Raw genomic sequence first — 19,708 nt, forward strand, 5'->3', positions numbered from 1 at the left:
GTTCCTATTTCAGAACAGGAAGTAATATCATGATGCTCCAGGAATTTCAAACTCTCTGATCTTCATGCCATCTTCCCATTCCCCCCCCCCCCCAGTGTGCCACTGAACAAGGGTGGGTGATTAGGAGCATTACCAGAAGTTAAACAACTGGAACTGGGTAAATGGCACCCCTATGGTAACCACAGATGCAGGAATGGTTCTCTAAAAATCTAAGGCGGTGTTATTGTATATGTAGCCTACTATAGGAGTGTTTATTTCACTCACTACGCCCTACAGCTATCATGGCATCAATGTTCTCTTATCTAAGGGAAATTGAACATTAGTGTTGCTCCTGGATTTCACATTATTCATGGAAGTAGAAAGCATGTATGGCAGCATTACATTTAACCAGATAGAAGTGGACACAGAATGTTTTTCTTCAGCTGCAAAGTCACACATACACACACCCCACCCCCAGTAAAAGGCTGCAGAAACATTTCAGTTGATTTTTCTTCCACATAAAGCTCAAAGAGATTGTGTCTCCATTGTTAATGCTGCATCTTTCTCATGATTGCTACATATTTCCATAAAAATCCATTCAGTGTTGGGAGGCAATTTTCTCACAATAATGCTTAATCAATATTTTTTTTTACAGTGTACTATGAAATGTGTCATCCCCCCCCCCCGCTATGAAAAAGTAAATATTTAAACCCACAGTTACAGAATGAAAAATATGACAAATTTAACTGAAATCCTGGCAACTAACAATTTAATTCCAATTTATTTTCCTTCCCAGAATGAACATTGCCAGAGGATGTCAGTTCATTTTTGGAATTTTCTGTTTCATTGTAACAGGTGTGAAACTGTTGCTGGAAATGGAAAATGGAAGGCAGCCTTAATTACTGAATCACAACTGGCTCTCCCCAAGTCTCTGGAGATACAAATAAACACTCTGCAGAGTCCTTCATCATGAAGTCAGTGAAAGAAGATTAATGATCTGCAGATTTAGAGTAAGCATGGCTGTAGAAATTTGTCAATAATTTTGCCTGTTTTATCTCATGCTCAATAGCTCAGTTTAGGAAACAGTACCATGCTATGTGAAAATTCTTAGAAAATAAGTTGCAGTCTGTTGGTGAGAAGATATCTTTCCAAGGTCATGCCTCTAAACTAAGATTCAGTTTACCACAAAATAATGGTTGCTTAATCTAGATATTGAGCACATCATGTATGTGGGTTGTTTGTAGTCCATATGCAACCAAGTCAAACTTTTCAAATGAACATGAAAGGACAGACAGATATTTGTGATATATTTTGGATAGCAATTAATGATGGGCAAACTTTATCCAGTGTCATCAATCACAAAAATAATTGGCAAGTGCCAATTAAGAATTCTTAAATTCCTAATATGAAACAAACAAGATTTCCCCCCACTTTCTTCCACCTGATTAGACTCAGGAGACTGCCTCCATTTTAATGAAATTCCATTCGATTTGCAACTACTTCAACAGCATAGAAATGTTAAATAGCAAATATCTTTCATGGCCATGAAATATATATAAAAATAATGAGTTGTCATTCAGGAGTACTGTAGTACAGGTCAGGTCTTCCACACTATGACAAGGAAATAATGCTACTACATCACCGGTGCAATCTGAAACAGAATAATGCCCTTCTAAGTGAATTGTCAACTGGCCTTTCTGGCTGTCTTCAGCAGTATTTTTCAGGACATAACTCACAATTCAACTATCCTGTGAGTAAGATCCATTGAACAGAGCTGAGTAGGATTCTGAGACCTGCTTAATATGGCACTGTCAGTAGCCCCAGACAGTGTCCATACTTAAGTCCATAGAAGTCTACTTGTAAAAAATCCTTTAGAAAAGGTGAATATAGAGGAAGGGTGACAGTAGAATATATAAATGTTTATTAATTAATTGATTAATGATGCATTATGTTATTATTCTTATAATGTGTAGTGAGCCTTCAATACAGGCATCTTCCAAACTGCAACTATCTTCCATCTGATTCTCAGTTTTGTGTCATCTTTGATCCTTCTGCTATCTGGGCAATTGTTCCATACTACCTTGATTTGTGTGGAATTTCCCCTTGTATACACCATCTCTTCCTTTTCAGATTAAGCATTCTTTCTTTGGGGGGACGGGTGTTGGTAGGGTTTGTTTGGGGGGTTGAACATGCACTCTTGTGTTGTAGGACACATGCACTACCTGGTGTATGTGTCTCCTGTGTGACTGGCTGGCTTTTCCCCCACATGTGATTAGTTATTTTCACTGGCTTTCAAGGTATATGGTACATTTTTAAATTCCATTTACCTGACTTTCAACAGGTAAAGTTGGCAGTTAAAGTAGAACAGCGATGACCATGGCAGATCACAGAACTCAGGCATTTTTCCTGGGTAAGCTGATCATAGAGATTCTTTAAAGCATCCTAACATTGTATATTGTTAACATTGTACACTGTTTTGCTGAACAGCGTGCACACTTGAGAAAGAAGATCCTGTAAATTAAAAATAGGTTTGTGCAAAAGACGAGCATTCACGGTGTCTTGAAGAGGCACAGTTACTCCCAAAAGGGCACTGTTTAAGAATTGTGCCCTCCCCCCACTGCCTGCCTTAACTCAATACAGACTGAACAGTAACATCTTAATTAGGCATTCACCACTTCAGCCATCCAGTGACAGAAAGATAACTTACCTCTGTTTTTGTGTGGTCCCCAAATAGGGTTAACGAGCCCCATGGCACAGAGTGTTAAAGCTGCAGGACTGCAGTCCTAAGCTCTGCTCGCTCACGACCTGAGTTCCATCCCCAGTGGTAGCTGGGTTTTCAAATAGCCAGCTCAAGGCTGACTCAGCCTTCCATCCTTCCAAGGTCGGTAAAATGACTACCCAGCTTGCTGTGGGGAAAGTGTAGATGACTGGGGAAGGCAATGACAAACCACCCTGTAAAAAGTCTGCCGTGAAAACATTGTGAAAGCAACATCACCCCAGAGTCAGGAACAACTGGTGCTTGCACGGGGGACCTTTCCTTTCCTTTTCCAAATAGGGCTACCAACCTCCAAGTAGGCCTGGAAATCCTCCAGAACTATATGATGACAGAGATCAGTTCCCCTGTAGAAAATGGCTGTTTTGGAGGGTGGATTCTATGGCATTATACCTAAGAGTGTGCACAACAACAACAAAACAGGTATTTTTCAGGTTTGTGTATACAAAACCCTCCAAAATTAGTATATACTGATATTCCCAAACCCAGTTTGGTATGATATTGGGATTCATGAAATAATAATCAGTACTGCCAAATTTATTTGGCTCCATACCTTCCCTTCCCTGATTTATAGGAAGAGCAGCTGGTCCTTCTGGAGTTTGGAATTGCAAGATTTGAATCCCTTGCTTGGGTTTAACTCTGACATCACCAAAGAAAATGTGATGCAGTTTGGAGAACAAAGGGCAAGTAGCAGGAGCATTGCTGTACAATCTGTTATGGGCCACAATGTCTTGGATCTGATGCAGCAGTCCTGCACGGTTCTGCTGTGGCCATGGGTGGCCATTTGCTCAACAATGCACTTAAAACAGTGGATGTTCCCATGGGAAATGTGAGCACCTCCAGAACCTTATCCTCTCCCCAGATTAAAAGCAAGTCCATGGGCTCCAGTTTCCCCCAAGAAACTCCATGTACTCCCCAGTCTTGCTTTTCTATATTGACTGCGTGTTTTTTGAGATTCTAACATGCACTGCACACAGAACTTGAAAATGGTACCCAGGCATGGTGCTCAAATGTGCTCTAGAGAATGTATCAAGGGATACCAAGGCAATGTCTAGCTGCTTGTTTTGGCCACTTGATTGGATGTGGTGACTGATTTAGTGCTAGTGCATTCTAATGCATGAATGCTGGTATGCTGGTATTGAATTTTTTTTTTTTTTTTTTAAAGCATCACTGCCAATCCAGCCCCAAAAGGATGGAATGAGCAGTGCTCCACAAAACAGCACAGACTTTTCAGATTTGCAAGACAATGGAATCACATAGTTTAAAAAAAGATAGGGGGGGAACAGGTCTGAGAAAGAGTGGGGAAAAGTTGAAAAATCAGCACAGCAAAGGACTGCTAATAAAGCTATGTGGAAATGAGACAAAAAGTTGGGAATAAAGGGAAATGAAAATGGAACATTAAGGCTTTCTGGAATACATCATTATTAACCATAGCTTGCTAGATCACTCCTTGTAATAACTGGCAGTCTGGGAAAATAAATGAAAGAATATTAATGTTATAAATTGTTTATAAAATGTTTTTGCATTCCACTATACCCCCAAATTTAAATGGACAACAAAATTGGTTTATAAAATATAATAGGAGCAGAAAATTGAAAAAAGTGTGTGCATATGCACTTGCACACTCACACTGTATACATTGTCACATTATCTGTATTATACACTATTACACTATTGAACAGTGTGTATGTGTGTAAATAAGATTCAAACAAGAATATATAATACTACATACAACTTACACTATTAGTATAAATTCATCATGCCATTGATTGTGGTGACACCTAGTGGTAACTACTTATTAAAATAATCTTTCAATGTGGTTTATTTTAGGGTTAAAAACTCATCTCAGAATAGGTTTTGTGCTCTGTATTCAGGCTGCTGAGACCTGTTTATATAACTACATATTTTATTCTGCCCTTTCTCCATGGAGTTCACGCATATGTTCCCCTTCTCATGATTTCCTCCCAGCAGCTGTGTCAGGTGGGCTTCCTTGGGCTGAAAGAGAAAAACAGCCCACAGTCATTCAGGAAACTGCCATGGCTAAATGGGGGTTTGAATGCTTCTACAATGCCTTAACCACTACACCCTGCAGGCTTTCACAGAAAGCTTGTGCACCAAACAGCTGTACAGGCTTTATGAAAAGCTTTGACATGTTAGTTTTCTGTGTCCATACAGATGTGTGTGTGTATTTGCCTGAAGCAATCTTTACCTGCAGTTTCAAATGACACAATCCATGCAAGGATTATTCTTGTGTTTTTGAGTCAGCTAATTCAATCATGTCCTGACCTGAATGGCCCATGCTAGTCTGGTCCAATCAGATCTCAGAATCTAAGGCCCTTCGTATACTTGGACCTCCACCTGGGTTTTCTCTGAGTTTGACTCGTATTCATTTACCTTGCAGAAAAACCCTGGACAAAACAGCATCCATATATCTTGGAGCAATTGTGGGGCAAAACTAGGGTAAACTCAGAGCAGTGTAGAAATGAGAAAAAAGAGAGATAAAAATGGAGTAAACTCAAGTGTAGTTGTCCAGGCTGTAACATTCCAACCTCTCCTGGAGTCATAGTGACTACACACCCCAGAAACCTCTCTCATGATGAGAGGAAGATGCAAGGCAACACCAGGGTCAAGGAACACGCTGAGGCATCCACACTGAACAAGCCTCCCCCTAACTATTTTGCTGGCGGAGGGTCTCCTATGGTCCCAACAGGGGAAAGGGAGGCGTAGGGTCTGTCAGCATGCCCCTGCATGCATGGTCAGCACAGCAACAGCACAGCAACTGAGCCCGACAGTGCTGGGCGACAACCGAGCTGGGGGTGTGACAGCTAGACCCGATGGCCTCTGCAGCTGCAGGGTGGGAGAACATCTGGACCCATCACCATGAAGTAGAGGCTGGCCCCTGCAGTGACAGGAACCAACCCACTAGCCACCTTGAAAGGCAAGAAAGAGGCAAGGAGATCAACAAGGGGGTGGGAAGTGGACCGAGGGAAGCGGGAGAACACCAGTGGGAAGGAGAGAGGAGAAACAAGCAGGGTGAAGGAGAAATGGGGAAGGAGGGAGACAGAAGTGTGAGAGAGGTGAGGCAATAAAGAGGGGAAACACAGATGGCTGAGGAGGAAGAGAAGTGGAGGGGTGACAAGCGGAGAGAGAGGCTGCCATGCAATCAACCCTACTCCAAGGAGCTGATGGCTGAATGTCTGTAACTCAGCCACACTACAATTCTGAGGCTAGAAGTGACCCCCAAGTCCCCCTCCACATCACAGCAGAGGCACCCCAGGGAGGGGGAGGCTCAAGGGAGCACCACAGTAGTGTAGAAATAAAAAAAACTGAGATAAAAACAGGGATGAACTCAAGTGTAATGCAGAATATCAGTTCGGAGACAGGACTGAACCAGGATTAATGTCTATTGTGGAAAGGACTTAATAAAAGGTCAACCCTGCTTAGTATTTGGATGGGAGCCCACCAAAGAAGTGCAAAGATGGTACACATAAGCAGACAACAGCAAACCATCTGTTTGTCTCTTGCCTTGAAAACTCTATGGGGTCAGCATAAATTGGCTGCAACTTGATAGCGTTTTCCACCACCGATACTATTAGGGTTGCCTGGTCCAATGATCATGCCAGTGGTGGAGGGGGGGGGACTTTCTGAAGTTGGGGTGGAGCTCCATTACATGCTGATGTCACATGGAAGTGATATCACACCAGTGACATCACACAGCAACAGCCTGCTTTTTAGCAAAATTCTATGGTAAAATCACCCTCAAAGCATAGGGTTTTGCTAAAAAAAAAAAAAAAAAGCATTTCCAACATGATGATGTCCCTTCCATGTGATGTCAGCACATCATGTTGGGGCAGGATTTCCCATTGCTGGACAGCTGGCTGGTGGTGGGCAGGAGACAGAAAAATCAGGGAATCCCCCCAATTGGGGAATTGCATCCCTAAGTATTATTATACAATCTAAAAATTGGTTGGAATGTAAAATGAGAATGGTGGGCTGTACATGTATTTATGCAAATGCTTCATAACAAGACAGCCTTAGTTCTTCAATGCAACCAAACTATTCTGTCATGCTAATCAACTCTGGTTTACCTGAACTTCATGTTGGTATCCTGAACAGTCTCTAACAGTGTTGTAATATAACTCTACTTGTTTTCTCTAATTAGCCAGCCTTTGTGCAAATAGTTACTGCTGTTACTCTCTGGTTCTTAGTAAAAAAAAAAAATCTGTCTAGTGAAATGAAAATGAAATCTATTAGCAGACTCTTCTTGAAGGGAACCAGTGAAGGAACTGTTTTCTACACCTTTTCTCATTTTCATTTCTTCAAGCCTGATCTCTGCTGGCTAGACTGAACATTGGAATTCTGACAGATGTTGACATTCTATAGATGCCCCATATTTCAGGGATTGGAGCAAGCACTTAAATTGCAAATTCAACCCCTTTCTTCTTAAAACCATCTCTTAACTAAGAATTGTCCCTTTCTGACATGGTTCTCACATAAAACATTATGGAACTATAATTTCCGAGTAACTAATGTTGATTCTCAGTTGACAATCATTAATACAAAGCATTGCTAAGAAGCTCTGAGGTTTAAAAATATTTCTGTATGGCACACTGGGAGAACTTGCTCAAGAAAAAGACTTTCCATTCTATTTCCCAGGTAAGCTATTAAATCTGGTAAACAGCCTCTCTTCTGAAGTGCTTATCGTCAGTCTTTTAAAGATAAAAGTTCTCTCCGCCAAAGAAGTCACACAGAAAAGTAGCCTTCTCTGCTTCCTTTTAACCCTAGTCACCTCCTATTGGACTCCCCACTGCTACATGTGTACTGATTCTTTTGTATCCAACTGCTCTGTGTGACATGTCCTTTTGTTTTTTTTTATTCTCCTTGACCTCGGGGAAGCCGATGAGATTTCTCCATTTTATTGATGAGAAAAAAAGGGAAGAAAGATCCTTCTAACCTTTGTGATCTTCACACCAGGGTTAATGCAAAGAGCAGTGGGGACTCATCAGTAACTTGGAATAAACAACCAGTTGAAAAGCAAAGGGTGAGAGAAAGGGGAGAAAATAGTCTGAATGTATCAATTGTAATTATTTGTGGGGAAAGGCAGTCAGATAAATCATGATCTCTTAAACAGAAGATGCCATATAATGAAGGGAGGGGGGGAATCTCATGTGGAAGAAGTGCCTTTGATCAAAAGTAATCCTGAATAGGGAAAGGAAAGGTCCCCTGTGCAAGCATCAGTCGTTTCTGACTCTGGGGTGACGTTGCTTTCACAACGTTTTCACGGCAGACTTTTTACAGGGTGGTTTGCCATTGCCTTCCCCAGTCATCTACACTTTCCACCCAGCAAGCTGGGTACTCATTTTACCGACCTCAGAAGGATGGAAGGCTGAGTCAACCTCGAGCTGGCTACCTGAAAACCCAGCTTTCGCTGGGGATCGAACTCAGGTCGTGAGCAGAGCTTAGGACTGCAGTACTGCAACTTTAACACTCAGCGCCACGGGGCTCTGAATAATCCTGAATAACAGGGCTACAAATGTATAGAGGACACAGGTAATGAAAAATATAAAAATATTTGGACCCTGAGGGGATGAAAGAGAATTCCAGCAAGGTGAATAAAAATTTTGGAAAGATAAGACACATAAAAAATGTTGAGGGTTGACTTGAAAAACACCTGTACCTGACTTGAAAAACACCTGTACCTGACTTGAAAAATACCTGTACCTGTTGCTCCTATTTCTTTTAAGCACTTTGAAAAGTTCTAATATTAAGCCATTATAGAACCCAAACTGGATTTATCTGGTCAAGGCACATGCAAAGTAGAATTTCCTTCTGCGACATAGATCCTGTTCAATGGATTTATGCCACCAGGGCAAAATGTATCAGTAGCATGTAGCTGGCTCTTGTGATGAAATTATGCTGGATGTTTGTGTGTATGCTAGCATATGCCAATGTGTCATCAAGGGTATATAACAGGGGTGGCCAAACTGCAGTTTCAGAGTCATATGTGGCTCTTTCATACATATTGTGTGACTCATGAATCCCTCACTACCCCATCAGCCAGCCTGGAGAAGGCATTTCTCTATTTAAATCACTTTCCAAGCAAAGCCATCCAGCATTTAAAGTTGCTTTCTTTCCACCCCTTCTCCTGCCTCCCTTTCACCATGTATTTGCCTTCCTTCTTTCCTTCCAATGCTTCGCATTCATGTCTTGCAGCTCTGACATTTATTCTGTGTGGCTCTTATGTTAAGCAAGTTTGGCCACCCCTGGTAATATAAGATTGTGACCATTTTTGAAAGAAGTTAGAGCAGCTTGGTATGGAGGCTTTGACTTGGTTCTGCTCTCCATTTATTGCAATAAACTCCCCCCCCCCTTCTCCTCACCTGGACTTCAGCTGTATGTCTTTTATTGGCCAATGGCATTCAGATGTGCAGATCTGTACAAAACAAGTAGTAGATTTTTATCATTATATTAAGAAAGCTAACCTATATAGCGGGGACATCAGTCATACAGCCTGTGGGACAGATCTGCATAGGGTTCAAATCCAGTCTCAAGCAATTCCCTCCTTCTGCTTTTTTCCTACTGCAGCCACACTGTAGCTTCCTTTCACCCGCAGCTCCCTCAGTGGGTCTTCATTTCCTGCTTCCTGCTTCTTGCCTACCTCCCCCCCCGCCCCCTCTCAGGCACACAGAAAATGCCATGGCTGCTTTCTGCTTCTTGCAGAGGAGATAGAAAGGCAAGCCTCTGTCTCTCTCGTGCGCGTGCGCACACACACAGAGCTTATGCTTCCTTCTCCGGGGCTGTTCCTCCTCTTTTGGGGAGAAAGGGAGGGGGGGAAGAGAGTCCCATGGCAGCTTCCAGGTATAAGCTTTTGGGTGCAAGGGCAATTCTTTGGAAGGAGGGTGAGTGGGTGGATGGATGTTGGTAATGAGACAGGAAAACTAGCTCTCAGTTCAGTCCAGAAGGATGCATTATCTTGAGTTTCATTATTGAATTAAGCAGTCTCTCTTTCTAATCTCCCTTTGACATTCCTTGATAAAAATGCTGCTACTCTTAGGTCAGCAACTGCATGTGTGGTTTCTAATGTCAGACTTCTGTCCATTTATTCTGGATTGAGTCCTCCCAGATAGAATTGAGACCTAGGTTTCCTTTCCGATTACCAACACTGGGATCTCCTCCATGCCTACTATCGCTCTGCATATCAGAGGTAATCCCAATCAAGCCTGCTATTGTCATTCACCTGCTATTGCCATTCAACATCTGAAATCACCTTTATAAAGTTTATATCTCCGGTACCTCATTACATTTTATGGCATTCATGGTCCAGCCCAACAAAGTCACATTTATGTCAGATCTGGCCTTCATAACAAGTTCAACACCTCTGCTATATAGTGTATGCGCATCCAATGTGTTTTGTTTCTGGAATCACTTAAATCACCTACGTGGACAATATGGGTACTTCCACCCCCCCCCCCCCCGCAGGTGAAATAGCTGATGTAAGTCTATTGTCACTGGAAAATAGCCTGGAGGAGAGGGTGAATGAACATTTCCACAGCAACATGACTGTGATCTAACTGAACCCTCCCCCTGCTCTTTTAAGTAAACAGCAGCAAATATACAAGAATATCAAATCATGGCCAGAGTGGGCTACACATTAAATTTACTGGAAAAGGTATGGCTGGACCATTCACTTACAAGACTGCTATCAGGATGGAGCAAGTAAAGCCAAACTCAAGCAGCAACCCTAACAGCAGAAATCCCTTGGCTTTAACCCAGTTGCTACTCATAATCAGTGATCAGTCATAGCTGATCACAGCTATCCCTATATCTTGTAAATCAGTCCTGCTCTATTTTAACTTTTACAACAACAGACTTCATAACATCCCAGTTAGCAAAAAGCCTGCAGTGACTGCAATTTCCTGCTCTGATGCTATTAGAGGATATCCTCCACCATATATTATGCATTGAAGAAATGGGAAATCTGTCCTGGATGTGAGATATTAAGGATCTTTTTGCAGGTTACTCCTTTTGTACTTCCTGGCCACTCTATTTTTACTAGTCTAGAGGAAGGATACACAACCACAAGATGTACCTCCTCAATCATCTCTGGAAGATTAGAATACCTTCAGAATTTATTCCACCTTCAGATTTCAGCTTATCCAGGGTATCCAAAATATCCAACATTATTTTGTTCATGGGATCACTGAAATATGGCTACTCAGTTCAGCCTATTTAAAACTTCTTGAATTACAGAACTTAAATAGTGTTTCTTTGTATGAGTGTTATCTAGTTCAAGGACAGTGAAGAGCCCATAAACTACTGCATTCTTGCAAAAAGATTAAAAACTGTAAGGTAGCTCTTTCCAATTTTAAATGACCCAGAGATTTCTGCTGATGTCTTAGTTGTATAGCTATTTCCCAGAATTCTCTTCATGTTCTAGGAAACTGGTGCCAGTGATTTCAAAGATCTTAAAAATACAAATGTGTTTCATTTTATCTCAAGCATATATAGTTCTCTATAACATATTTATAAAAATATACTATAAAACACTTATATGGGCTACACGTTTACCATATCAAATTTGGCTCATAGTGTAAGATCTTCATTACCTTTTTGGATTTTCACATTGGATACAATTATTAAGATAATTTAATCAACAAGAAAGGAAGCTGGAAACAAGCATTTAATACATTAGCATTCCACGGGCTTTTATATAGGAGGTGATCGTCTAGAAACATTATATCTAGCTCTCTTTAATGCACTTTTGGCAAGCCTCCCTGACTCCACAAAATAGTACACTTAGTATGAAATACTCTGGCCAAACTTGTCACTCGTACTAAAAATTACAGACACATTAGTACAGTTCACCCTGAATTATTCCAACCTACCCATTACCAGAATGATTAATAATCCTCTTTAAAAAAAAAAGACACATAACATAAGATGTTATGTTTTTATGTTCTTATGACACATAACATTTTGTGTTAGCATCCCCATGCAGTTTGTTATATAGAATAGCTGCTGTAAAGTGTACCTCTGCTTATAATTAGGGGTGTGTGATTTTTTTTCTTGGTATTTTTTGGTTCAAGTCTATTGAAGCCAAAAAAAAATTTGGGATTCAAATAACAGCAACCCAGATCCCGATACAGGTAATGTATCTGGATCTGGGATTTTTCAGAAAACTTTAATTTTTTTTGGTCTAATAGATTTTTAAAAAAACAGGGGGAAAGCGGCAATAAAGCCAGGAAAACAGGAAAAAAGCAGCAATAAATAAATAATAGAACCAAGAGTTCTAAAAGAGCTTACGGATGTATTTTCTGAGCCTCTGGCTATTATTTTTGAGAATTCTTGGAGAACAGGAGAGGTGCTGGAAGATTGGAGGTGGGCGAATGTTGTCCCCATCTTCAAGAAGGGGAAAAAAGACAATCTGGGTAACTACCAACCCGTCAGCTTGATGTTTATACCTGGAAAGGTTTTAGAACAAATCATCAAACAGTCGATCCTGGAACATTTAGAAAGAATGGATGCGATTACTAAGAGCCAGCATGGGTTTCTCAAGAACAAGTCATGTCAGACTAACCTGATCTCTTTTTTTGAGAAAGTTACTACCTTCCTGGATCAGAGAAATGTTGTAGACATTGTTTATCTTAATTTCAATAAGGCTTTTGATAAGGTTCCACATACTATCCTTGTTGACAAGTTGGTAAAATGTGGTTTGGATCCTGTTACTGTTAGGTGGATCTGTAACTGGTTGACAGACTGCACCCAAAAAGTGCTTGTGAATGGTTCCTCATCCTCTTGGAGAGGAGTGACAAGTGGAGTGCCTCAAGGATCTGTCCTGGGACCTGTTTTGTTCAACATCTTTATAAATTTGGATGAAGGAATAGAGGGAATACTTATTAAATTTGCAGATGATACTAAATTGGGAGGGGTTGCAAACACAGAAGAAGACAGAAACAGGATACAGGATTACCTTGACAGGCTGGAAAACAGGACTAAAATCAATAAAATGAATTTTAACAGGAATAAATGTAAAGTTCTGCATTTAGGTAGGAAAAATCCAATGCATGGTTATAGGATGGGGGAGACTTGTCTTAGCAGTAGTATGTGTGAAAAGGATCTAGGGGTCTTAGTAGATAATACGCTGAACATGAGTCAACAGTGTGATGCGGTGGCTAAAAAGGCAAATGCAATTTTGGGCTGTATCAACAGAAGTATAGTGTCCAGATCACGTGATGTGATGGGATCGCTTTACTCTGCTCTGGTAAGACCTCACCTGGAGTATTGTGTTCTGTTTTGGGCACCACATTTTAAGAAGGATATAGACAAGCTGGAACGGGTCCAGAGGAGGGCAATGAAGATGGTGAGGGGTCCGGAGACCAAGTCATGTGAAGAAAGGTTGAAGGAGCTGGGGATGTTTAGCCTGAAGAGGAGGCGGCTGAGAGGTGATATGATCACCATCTTCAAGTACTTGAAGGGCTGTCATACAGAGGATGGTGTGGAATTGTTTTCTGTGGCCCGGGAAGGTAGGACCAGAACCAATGGGTTGAAATTAAATCAAAAGAGTTTCTGGCTCAACATTAGGAAGAACTTCCTGACTGTTAGAGCCATTCCTCAGTGGAACACACTTCCTCGGGAGATGGTGGGCTCTCCTTCCTTGGAGGTTTTTAAACAGAGGCTAGATGGCCATCTGACAGCAATGAAGATCCTGTGAATTTAGGGGGAGGTGTTTGTGAGTTTCCTGCATTGTGCAGGGGGTTGGACTAGATGACCCTGGAGGTCCCTTCTATGATTCTATGAAAGCCACTAAAAACAGCTGAGTGGCAGCTCAGCTGGCTCTTTTGAGTGGCCCCTTTACACCAGATTGACCAAAAGAACTCACCAATCAGCCAATCCTGTGGGAGAACTCTCCTTGCAAACTCTGCTGAGGCTCTGCTGTTCTGCCAAACAGAACCCACACAGGAGCTGATCCTGCAGGGAAAGCTCTCTCCACAGGCTCTGCTGGGCAGCCTGGTTTAAAATAGACTACTCAACAGAGCCCACCCAGGAGCCAATCCTGTGGGAAGAAATTTCCCTACATGCTCAGCTAGTGCTCTACCGAGCAGCATGGTTTGGACTGGATTGCCCAACAGACCCTGCCAGGATCCAGTTCTGTGGGGAGAATTCTAGACCGGACTGCTCAACGGAGTCTGCACAGGAACTGATCCTGTGGAGAGAGTTCTTCCCACAGGCTCAGCTGTAGCTCTGCTGGACAATCTGGTTTTGCCAGTAATTCCCAAATATATCTAGGATTTTGGGGGATTCCCCCCCCCCCAGTTCTTCCAAAAAATGCTGGATATATTTGGGGACATGAAATATATCCTGAAAAGGATTATCCTGTACCATAAATGTAAGCCTTCTTCCTCTTATCTCTCAAGGATCTGTCTTTGAACCAGGAATTATACTGTCATGAACAGTTATGGCTTTTTTGAGGAAATGGACAGAACATGTTCCCAAAAATATACATACAGTGCCATCCTAAGCAGTTACACTTTTCTAAATTCACTGAAATCAATGGATTTACAAGGTGTAACTCTGTTCTGGATGTTTTTAAGCTTGTTACTTGACATTTGTCTAAAAGGTCCCCCCCCCCCGCCGCAATTCTAAACTCAGCTCTCAGTTTTATAGACTGCAAGTTATGCAATAACTTGATTTTTAAAAGGTTATTAATCCAGTGGCAAAGAAATGTCACAAGCAAAAAAAAGTTGAGTGATGAAAAGATTGTGAAAGTGAGAATTTGGCAGTTCTCCCTCTCCCAAGTAGCATAGATAGGGATCATTATACACATTGCATTTTCTAACCTAGCAGCACACAAGTTATAATCCTCTCTTCAGACTTTATATTTTTGTCTTGATAAAATTGCAGCCTTAGTTAAATTCAGAACAGCAACTTGTTGCCTAATTTCTTATAGCTGAGTACAAAAACTTGCAAACATATTGGGCAGGATTCAATAATTCCTTCCCACTGTGAGGGGTCTTCCAAAAACAAAAATGCCAGAAGGGTGCATTTCACTAGAGAAAATTTCCTCAGGTATCAGAGAAAAAAGGAGACCTCCCATCAAGAGTTCCCTTGGAGAGAAATAGGCTTCTCACAGCAGAAGGAAGGTTTTGGATCCCACTTATTGTTAGAGTGTAATTGAGATTTCAGATGTAAGAAAATGTTAAAAATGTTACCTTGTCCTTACAGTAAGTTATTACTGGGGATGCTGCAAACTTCAAAGTGGGCAGGTTCATCAGGTAAGCAGCATACGCTTGACAGTTATGACCAGCTGTGAGACAAGCCTCCTCGCTCCCTGTCTCACCATGCCTCACCAGCAGCTGCCAAACATGAGAATGGGAGATCTTGCACTCAGCTGTTCCATGTTTCAAGCAAGAATTGTCCCAATAAACAGAGTGAAGACTCTCATGGGCGACTAAACAGCCCATCGCTGGGTCAGTGTCTTGCTCACAACCAGCAGTCAGGGGGTAAACAGAGCTGGTAGGCATCTGACCATTCCTAATTATTACTGTAAAGATGGCATTGATAGAATAAAGGCCAATTGTTCTAATGCTGGTCAAAAGAATTTCAAGGAAAAATAAAGAAATCAGAAGACATATGTACCTTAGAAATCTATCCATCTTGCAACATTGCATAGGAATTATCTGGGAAACAGTGATACCGGAGATTTAGAATTACTTTGGGCTAACGTACTTTAGAAAATAGAATGGAGGAGAAGTAAGAAAGTAGAAGAGGTTTCTAAATTACAGAAGAGGAAGAAGGAGAAATCACTGGAAGCTGAACAGGTCATGACAAGGAACACTTCACATTTTAGGGCAAAAGGAATATCCAGTGACAAACTCTCTTACTAGTGAGTAAGTTTCATTCAATCCAATCAGATTTGCTTCTGAGTATGGAGGGCAGGATATAAATGGAATTAAATAAATAAATAATGACTGAAATGCCCAATGCAATTAACAAAGAAAATAAATGAAAAGATCAAATTAGGACCTTTTGTGTCTGGATACAAACTCAACCTCATTTTACAAAGGCTCATGGGGCCATGAGACACAGATAAGCATCATAAAGCCATCTGGCTTCACATAAATATGAAATTGTTAAGTATCTATAAACTGTCACTAAAATCAGTCTTTCTGCCAAATGACTGGAAAGTAGCAAGTGTCACTCCAGTGTTTAAAAGAGGCTTCAGGGAATTACAGGCCAGTTAGTCTAACAGGTAAATTAGGTGAAACTTTATTAAATGAGAAACAAATCCTGTTGAGGGAAAATCAGCATAGTTTCTGGAAAGGAAAGTCTTGCCTCGTGAAACATTTGAAGCTCTTTGAGCAGGGTAACAGGCATGGGCTATCCAGTAGAAATCTTATTCTTGGATTTTGGAATGGCTTTTGACAAAGTACCTCACCGAAGCTTCCTGTGTAAATTTAGCAATCATGGGTCAAGAGGACAGGTCCTCTTATGGATCAAAAGTTGGGTAAATAGCAGGAAGCAAAGAGTAGAAATAAAAGGATAGTTGCAGCAATGGAAGGAAGTGAGTCATGGGTTCCCAGAAGATTGGCACTGGGACTGGTGTTATTTAATTTGTTCTTAAATGATTTGCAGTTGGGGGTGAGTAGTGTAGTAGCCAAGTTTGTGGCATTGTACAATGCCATAGAGTCTTCTCTTCAAAGCAGCCATTTTCTCCAGGGGAGCTAATCTCTGCCAGCTGGAAATCAGGTGCAAAAGCAGATCTCCAGGCCCCACCTGACAAACCTATATATTGCAGAACTGGCAGAGGTACAAAGGAGGACAACCAAGATGACTAGGGTGTTGGAATATGAGGAAAGACTATAGAGTTTGACACTTTACTACAGATAAATAGGTATAGAAGTTTATACAATTATATGCTTGCAGCCTGCCGCAAAGCGGCTAGGCTGCAAAAGCATGCTTTGCCTCCCTGGGAGTACAGCCCGTTTGGGCGTGCAATTTAGGGGGTGGGGCCAAGTCATTGTAATGGCCAGATCTCTGCTCCCTGCTGCATTTCTTTGAAGATCGGCCCTCCTGCCCGCCCTGTTTGTTATGTAAGTGATTGCTGGTCATCCCATGTTTGGGGGGCCGGGTAGGAATTTTTTACTCCCCAGCTGATTGGCAGGTGCTGGGGTGTGTTTTTTGCCTACTCTACATAGCTAAGCAGTTAATTGTGGATTTGGCTATCAGGAGGTGCTGTTAAGTAGGTGGTCATTTTAGTTGACAGGATTTCCTGGGTTTATGGTATGATGAGGCTAGGGAAGGACCATGAAGAATCCCCCTTTTAGGGAATTAGGGGTCTGGCATTATCAACCTTGGGGTTTGATGACCCGGGGTGGGGAGAATGCAGACTGTCCTGGAGGCTCGACTAGATGATGCCTTCCATTGAGACGTGCATCTGGTGTTTGGACCCTCTGGGGTGTGCCTCCCTGCTGGGCCTGGCGGGAACTGTGTCACACAGCTCCGGCTGGGGGGCTGGGTCTCTTGCCTGTGAATGGCAGGAGAGTGGTCTGTTGAGACCCCTAGCCCTGACCAGGTCGCTGTTTGGGTGCCCTTGCTGTTTATTATGATGATTAATAAAGTGGCCCATTATTTATACAAATGTATTTGTGTCCGACTCTTCATTCCAACTTGGGGGGCAATTGTGCATAAGGTGGACAAAGTGGATTGAGAGAACTTTTTCTCCCTCTCCCATAAGTCTAGAACTTGGGGGACACCCAATTAAGTTGCTGGGAAATATGTTCAGTTGAGCTCTGGGAGAGAGTGGGAAAGGGTGCTGCTGAAGGGAGTTTGCCTTTTCTTAGCTGCCTTTTCTTAACTGCTGGGGGGAATTAGCAGAGTGCTACTGTGTGGGACTGAGTTTGTGTGGTTGCTGGGGAACTGCTGTTTATGTTTGTTTTGACTGGAATGTAGGTGATTGCATCAGGTGATTGTTGCTGATTGGAAGTATCTGTGTTGCCTGGGGCTGATTGCTTGCCCCAGCCTCTTTGCATTTCTAAGGCTGCACCTTGCCAGAGGCGCAAGCTGAAGGGCGAGAACTAAAGGGGGCTCTGAAAGAAGCCCAGGAAGGACCAGGAAGTGGGGGCCCTAGACTCCTTGTATTCCCAATAAGGTATGTAGACTTTCCACAAGGAGAGCCACATAAATACAAAAGGTATTGTAGCAGGAAACCCTATTTATACATTACCAATTTCAGTTGGATCACAGAGACAGCAGAGGCGAAATCAGGAAAACAGCTTCTGGTTTATTACAAACACGTGTAGGGTCTCAGACTCCTGAGAGAGACTGAGCAACGAGCACAGAAACTCACAGCTTTTTATAGCAAGAGAAGTATTGATACATAGTTCTGATACTGTTACACAATATACAATGGCTTACTTCCCCATTTCCAACCACCATTTGACCCATCAGGCGTAGTTGCTGGATTTTCCCATTTGCTCGTTTCTACCCACTTAGGACAGTGCTCTCTTTCCTTATTTGGTCTTTTGGTAGAGCATCTTAGTAGACAATGTGTACAATGGTAGGACAGACAGTGTGTGCAACGGTAGGACACTGGGTGGGCTTGTGATACTAAGTTGCACAACTGTACCTTAAGCCATATTCGGATCTGACTCTCTATATGTCTTGCCCATATTTAGTTAGAGGGAATGAAGCCACTCTTGTCACTTGGTGTCAATTGGGTGTTACTTGGGGTCAACTTTCTGGTTCTTTCTGGTTCTAGCCGGTTTCTTCTCAACTAGGAGTCAGTGTGGCATTAAATGAAACACAACAAACCAGTAGGCCATTTAGGGACTTCCTATCTGTGCGAGCAGGGACTTTCCTCATCCCCGTGCCTAGTATGGATTCGGCTTGTGCACAGTATGAGTTCTGTTTCCTGTGATCTGTGGTTTGTGGTTTATGCAGCAATCATTTCAGCAATCACTGTATAGCTTGCCATAGCTTAGTTCCTCTTTTGTATTCTACTGAAGCTCTGCTTGTTTGCTAAGAAAACCTCTTGTGTCTGCCTTAGTAAAGCTCGCGTTACTGCTTTATATATATTGATTATAGATTATTAGATCATTTATTCTGGGGTCCACTACAGTATTAAAGGGGGGGGTTGTATATTTAAAAAAACAATTATGGAGGCAGAATGCCAGCAGGGGGTTGGGGGTTTTCTAGTGTTTTGCACTGAGTGTCACATGTATGACTGTCTGCCTACTGGACAGAAGTCTTGGGTGTGTGCTCGGTACAAGGAGCTCCAAGTTCTCAGGGAATGAGTTTGTGCCCTTAAGGCTAAGGTGGCTGACCTGGAGAAGCAGAGACAGTCAGTTAGGCACTTGGAGAAGACTCTTGGAGACTTGTTAGATGTGTCCCACTCTGAAAATGGCAGCCTCACTGCTGCCAGGGAACATGAGGGTTGAGAGGGAGCAGGACAGCATCATGGCCATGGCAAGGAAGCTTATAGGTCATCATTGATACATCTCAATTCAAGACTAAGCTGATTTGGTACATTTTTCTAAAAGTCTGGGATTCAAGTGTTTTCCTAGATTGTTGGCACACACCAATTATGGGGTAAGATGTCAGCAATGCCCCTATGTTGACCATGCATGGAAGAAGCCAATCTGTACACTGCAACATCAGCTTGACTATATGGCATTGCCAGGACCAACTGCAGAAACAAAATAAGTCACAAGCGCAAATTAGTAGCCTCAGTTACTATAGTGAAATTGGTATGAGTTAATAGACCCAAAAGAGAAAAAAGCAAACTACCCATTCCACTAATATTTAATATCAACTTTTCATTTTTTTAAAATGAGTTTTAAATTAAAGATCTCTCCCATAAATTTGCCAGCTCTGAGTACAACTGGCGACCTTAGTAATACATTCATATAAATAATCCTTTTCTTTTTTTCTTTTTTGCAGCTATGAGGGCCAAATAGG

This window comes from Heteronotia binoei, chromosome 8 (assembly GCF_032191835.1).
Source record: "Heteronotia binoei isolate CCM8104 ecotype False Entrance Well chromosome 8, APGP_CSIRO_Hbin_v1, whole genome shotgun sequence".
NCBI classification, from domain to species: domain Eukaryota; kingdom Metazoa; phylum Chordata; class Lepidosauria; order Squamata; family Gekkonidae; genus Heteronotia; species Heteronotia binoei.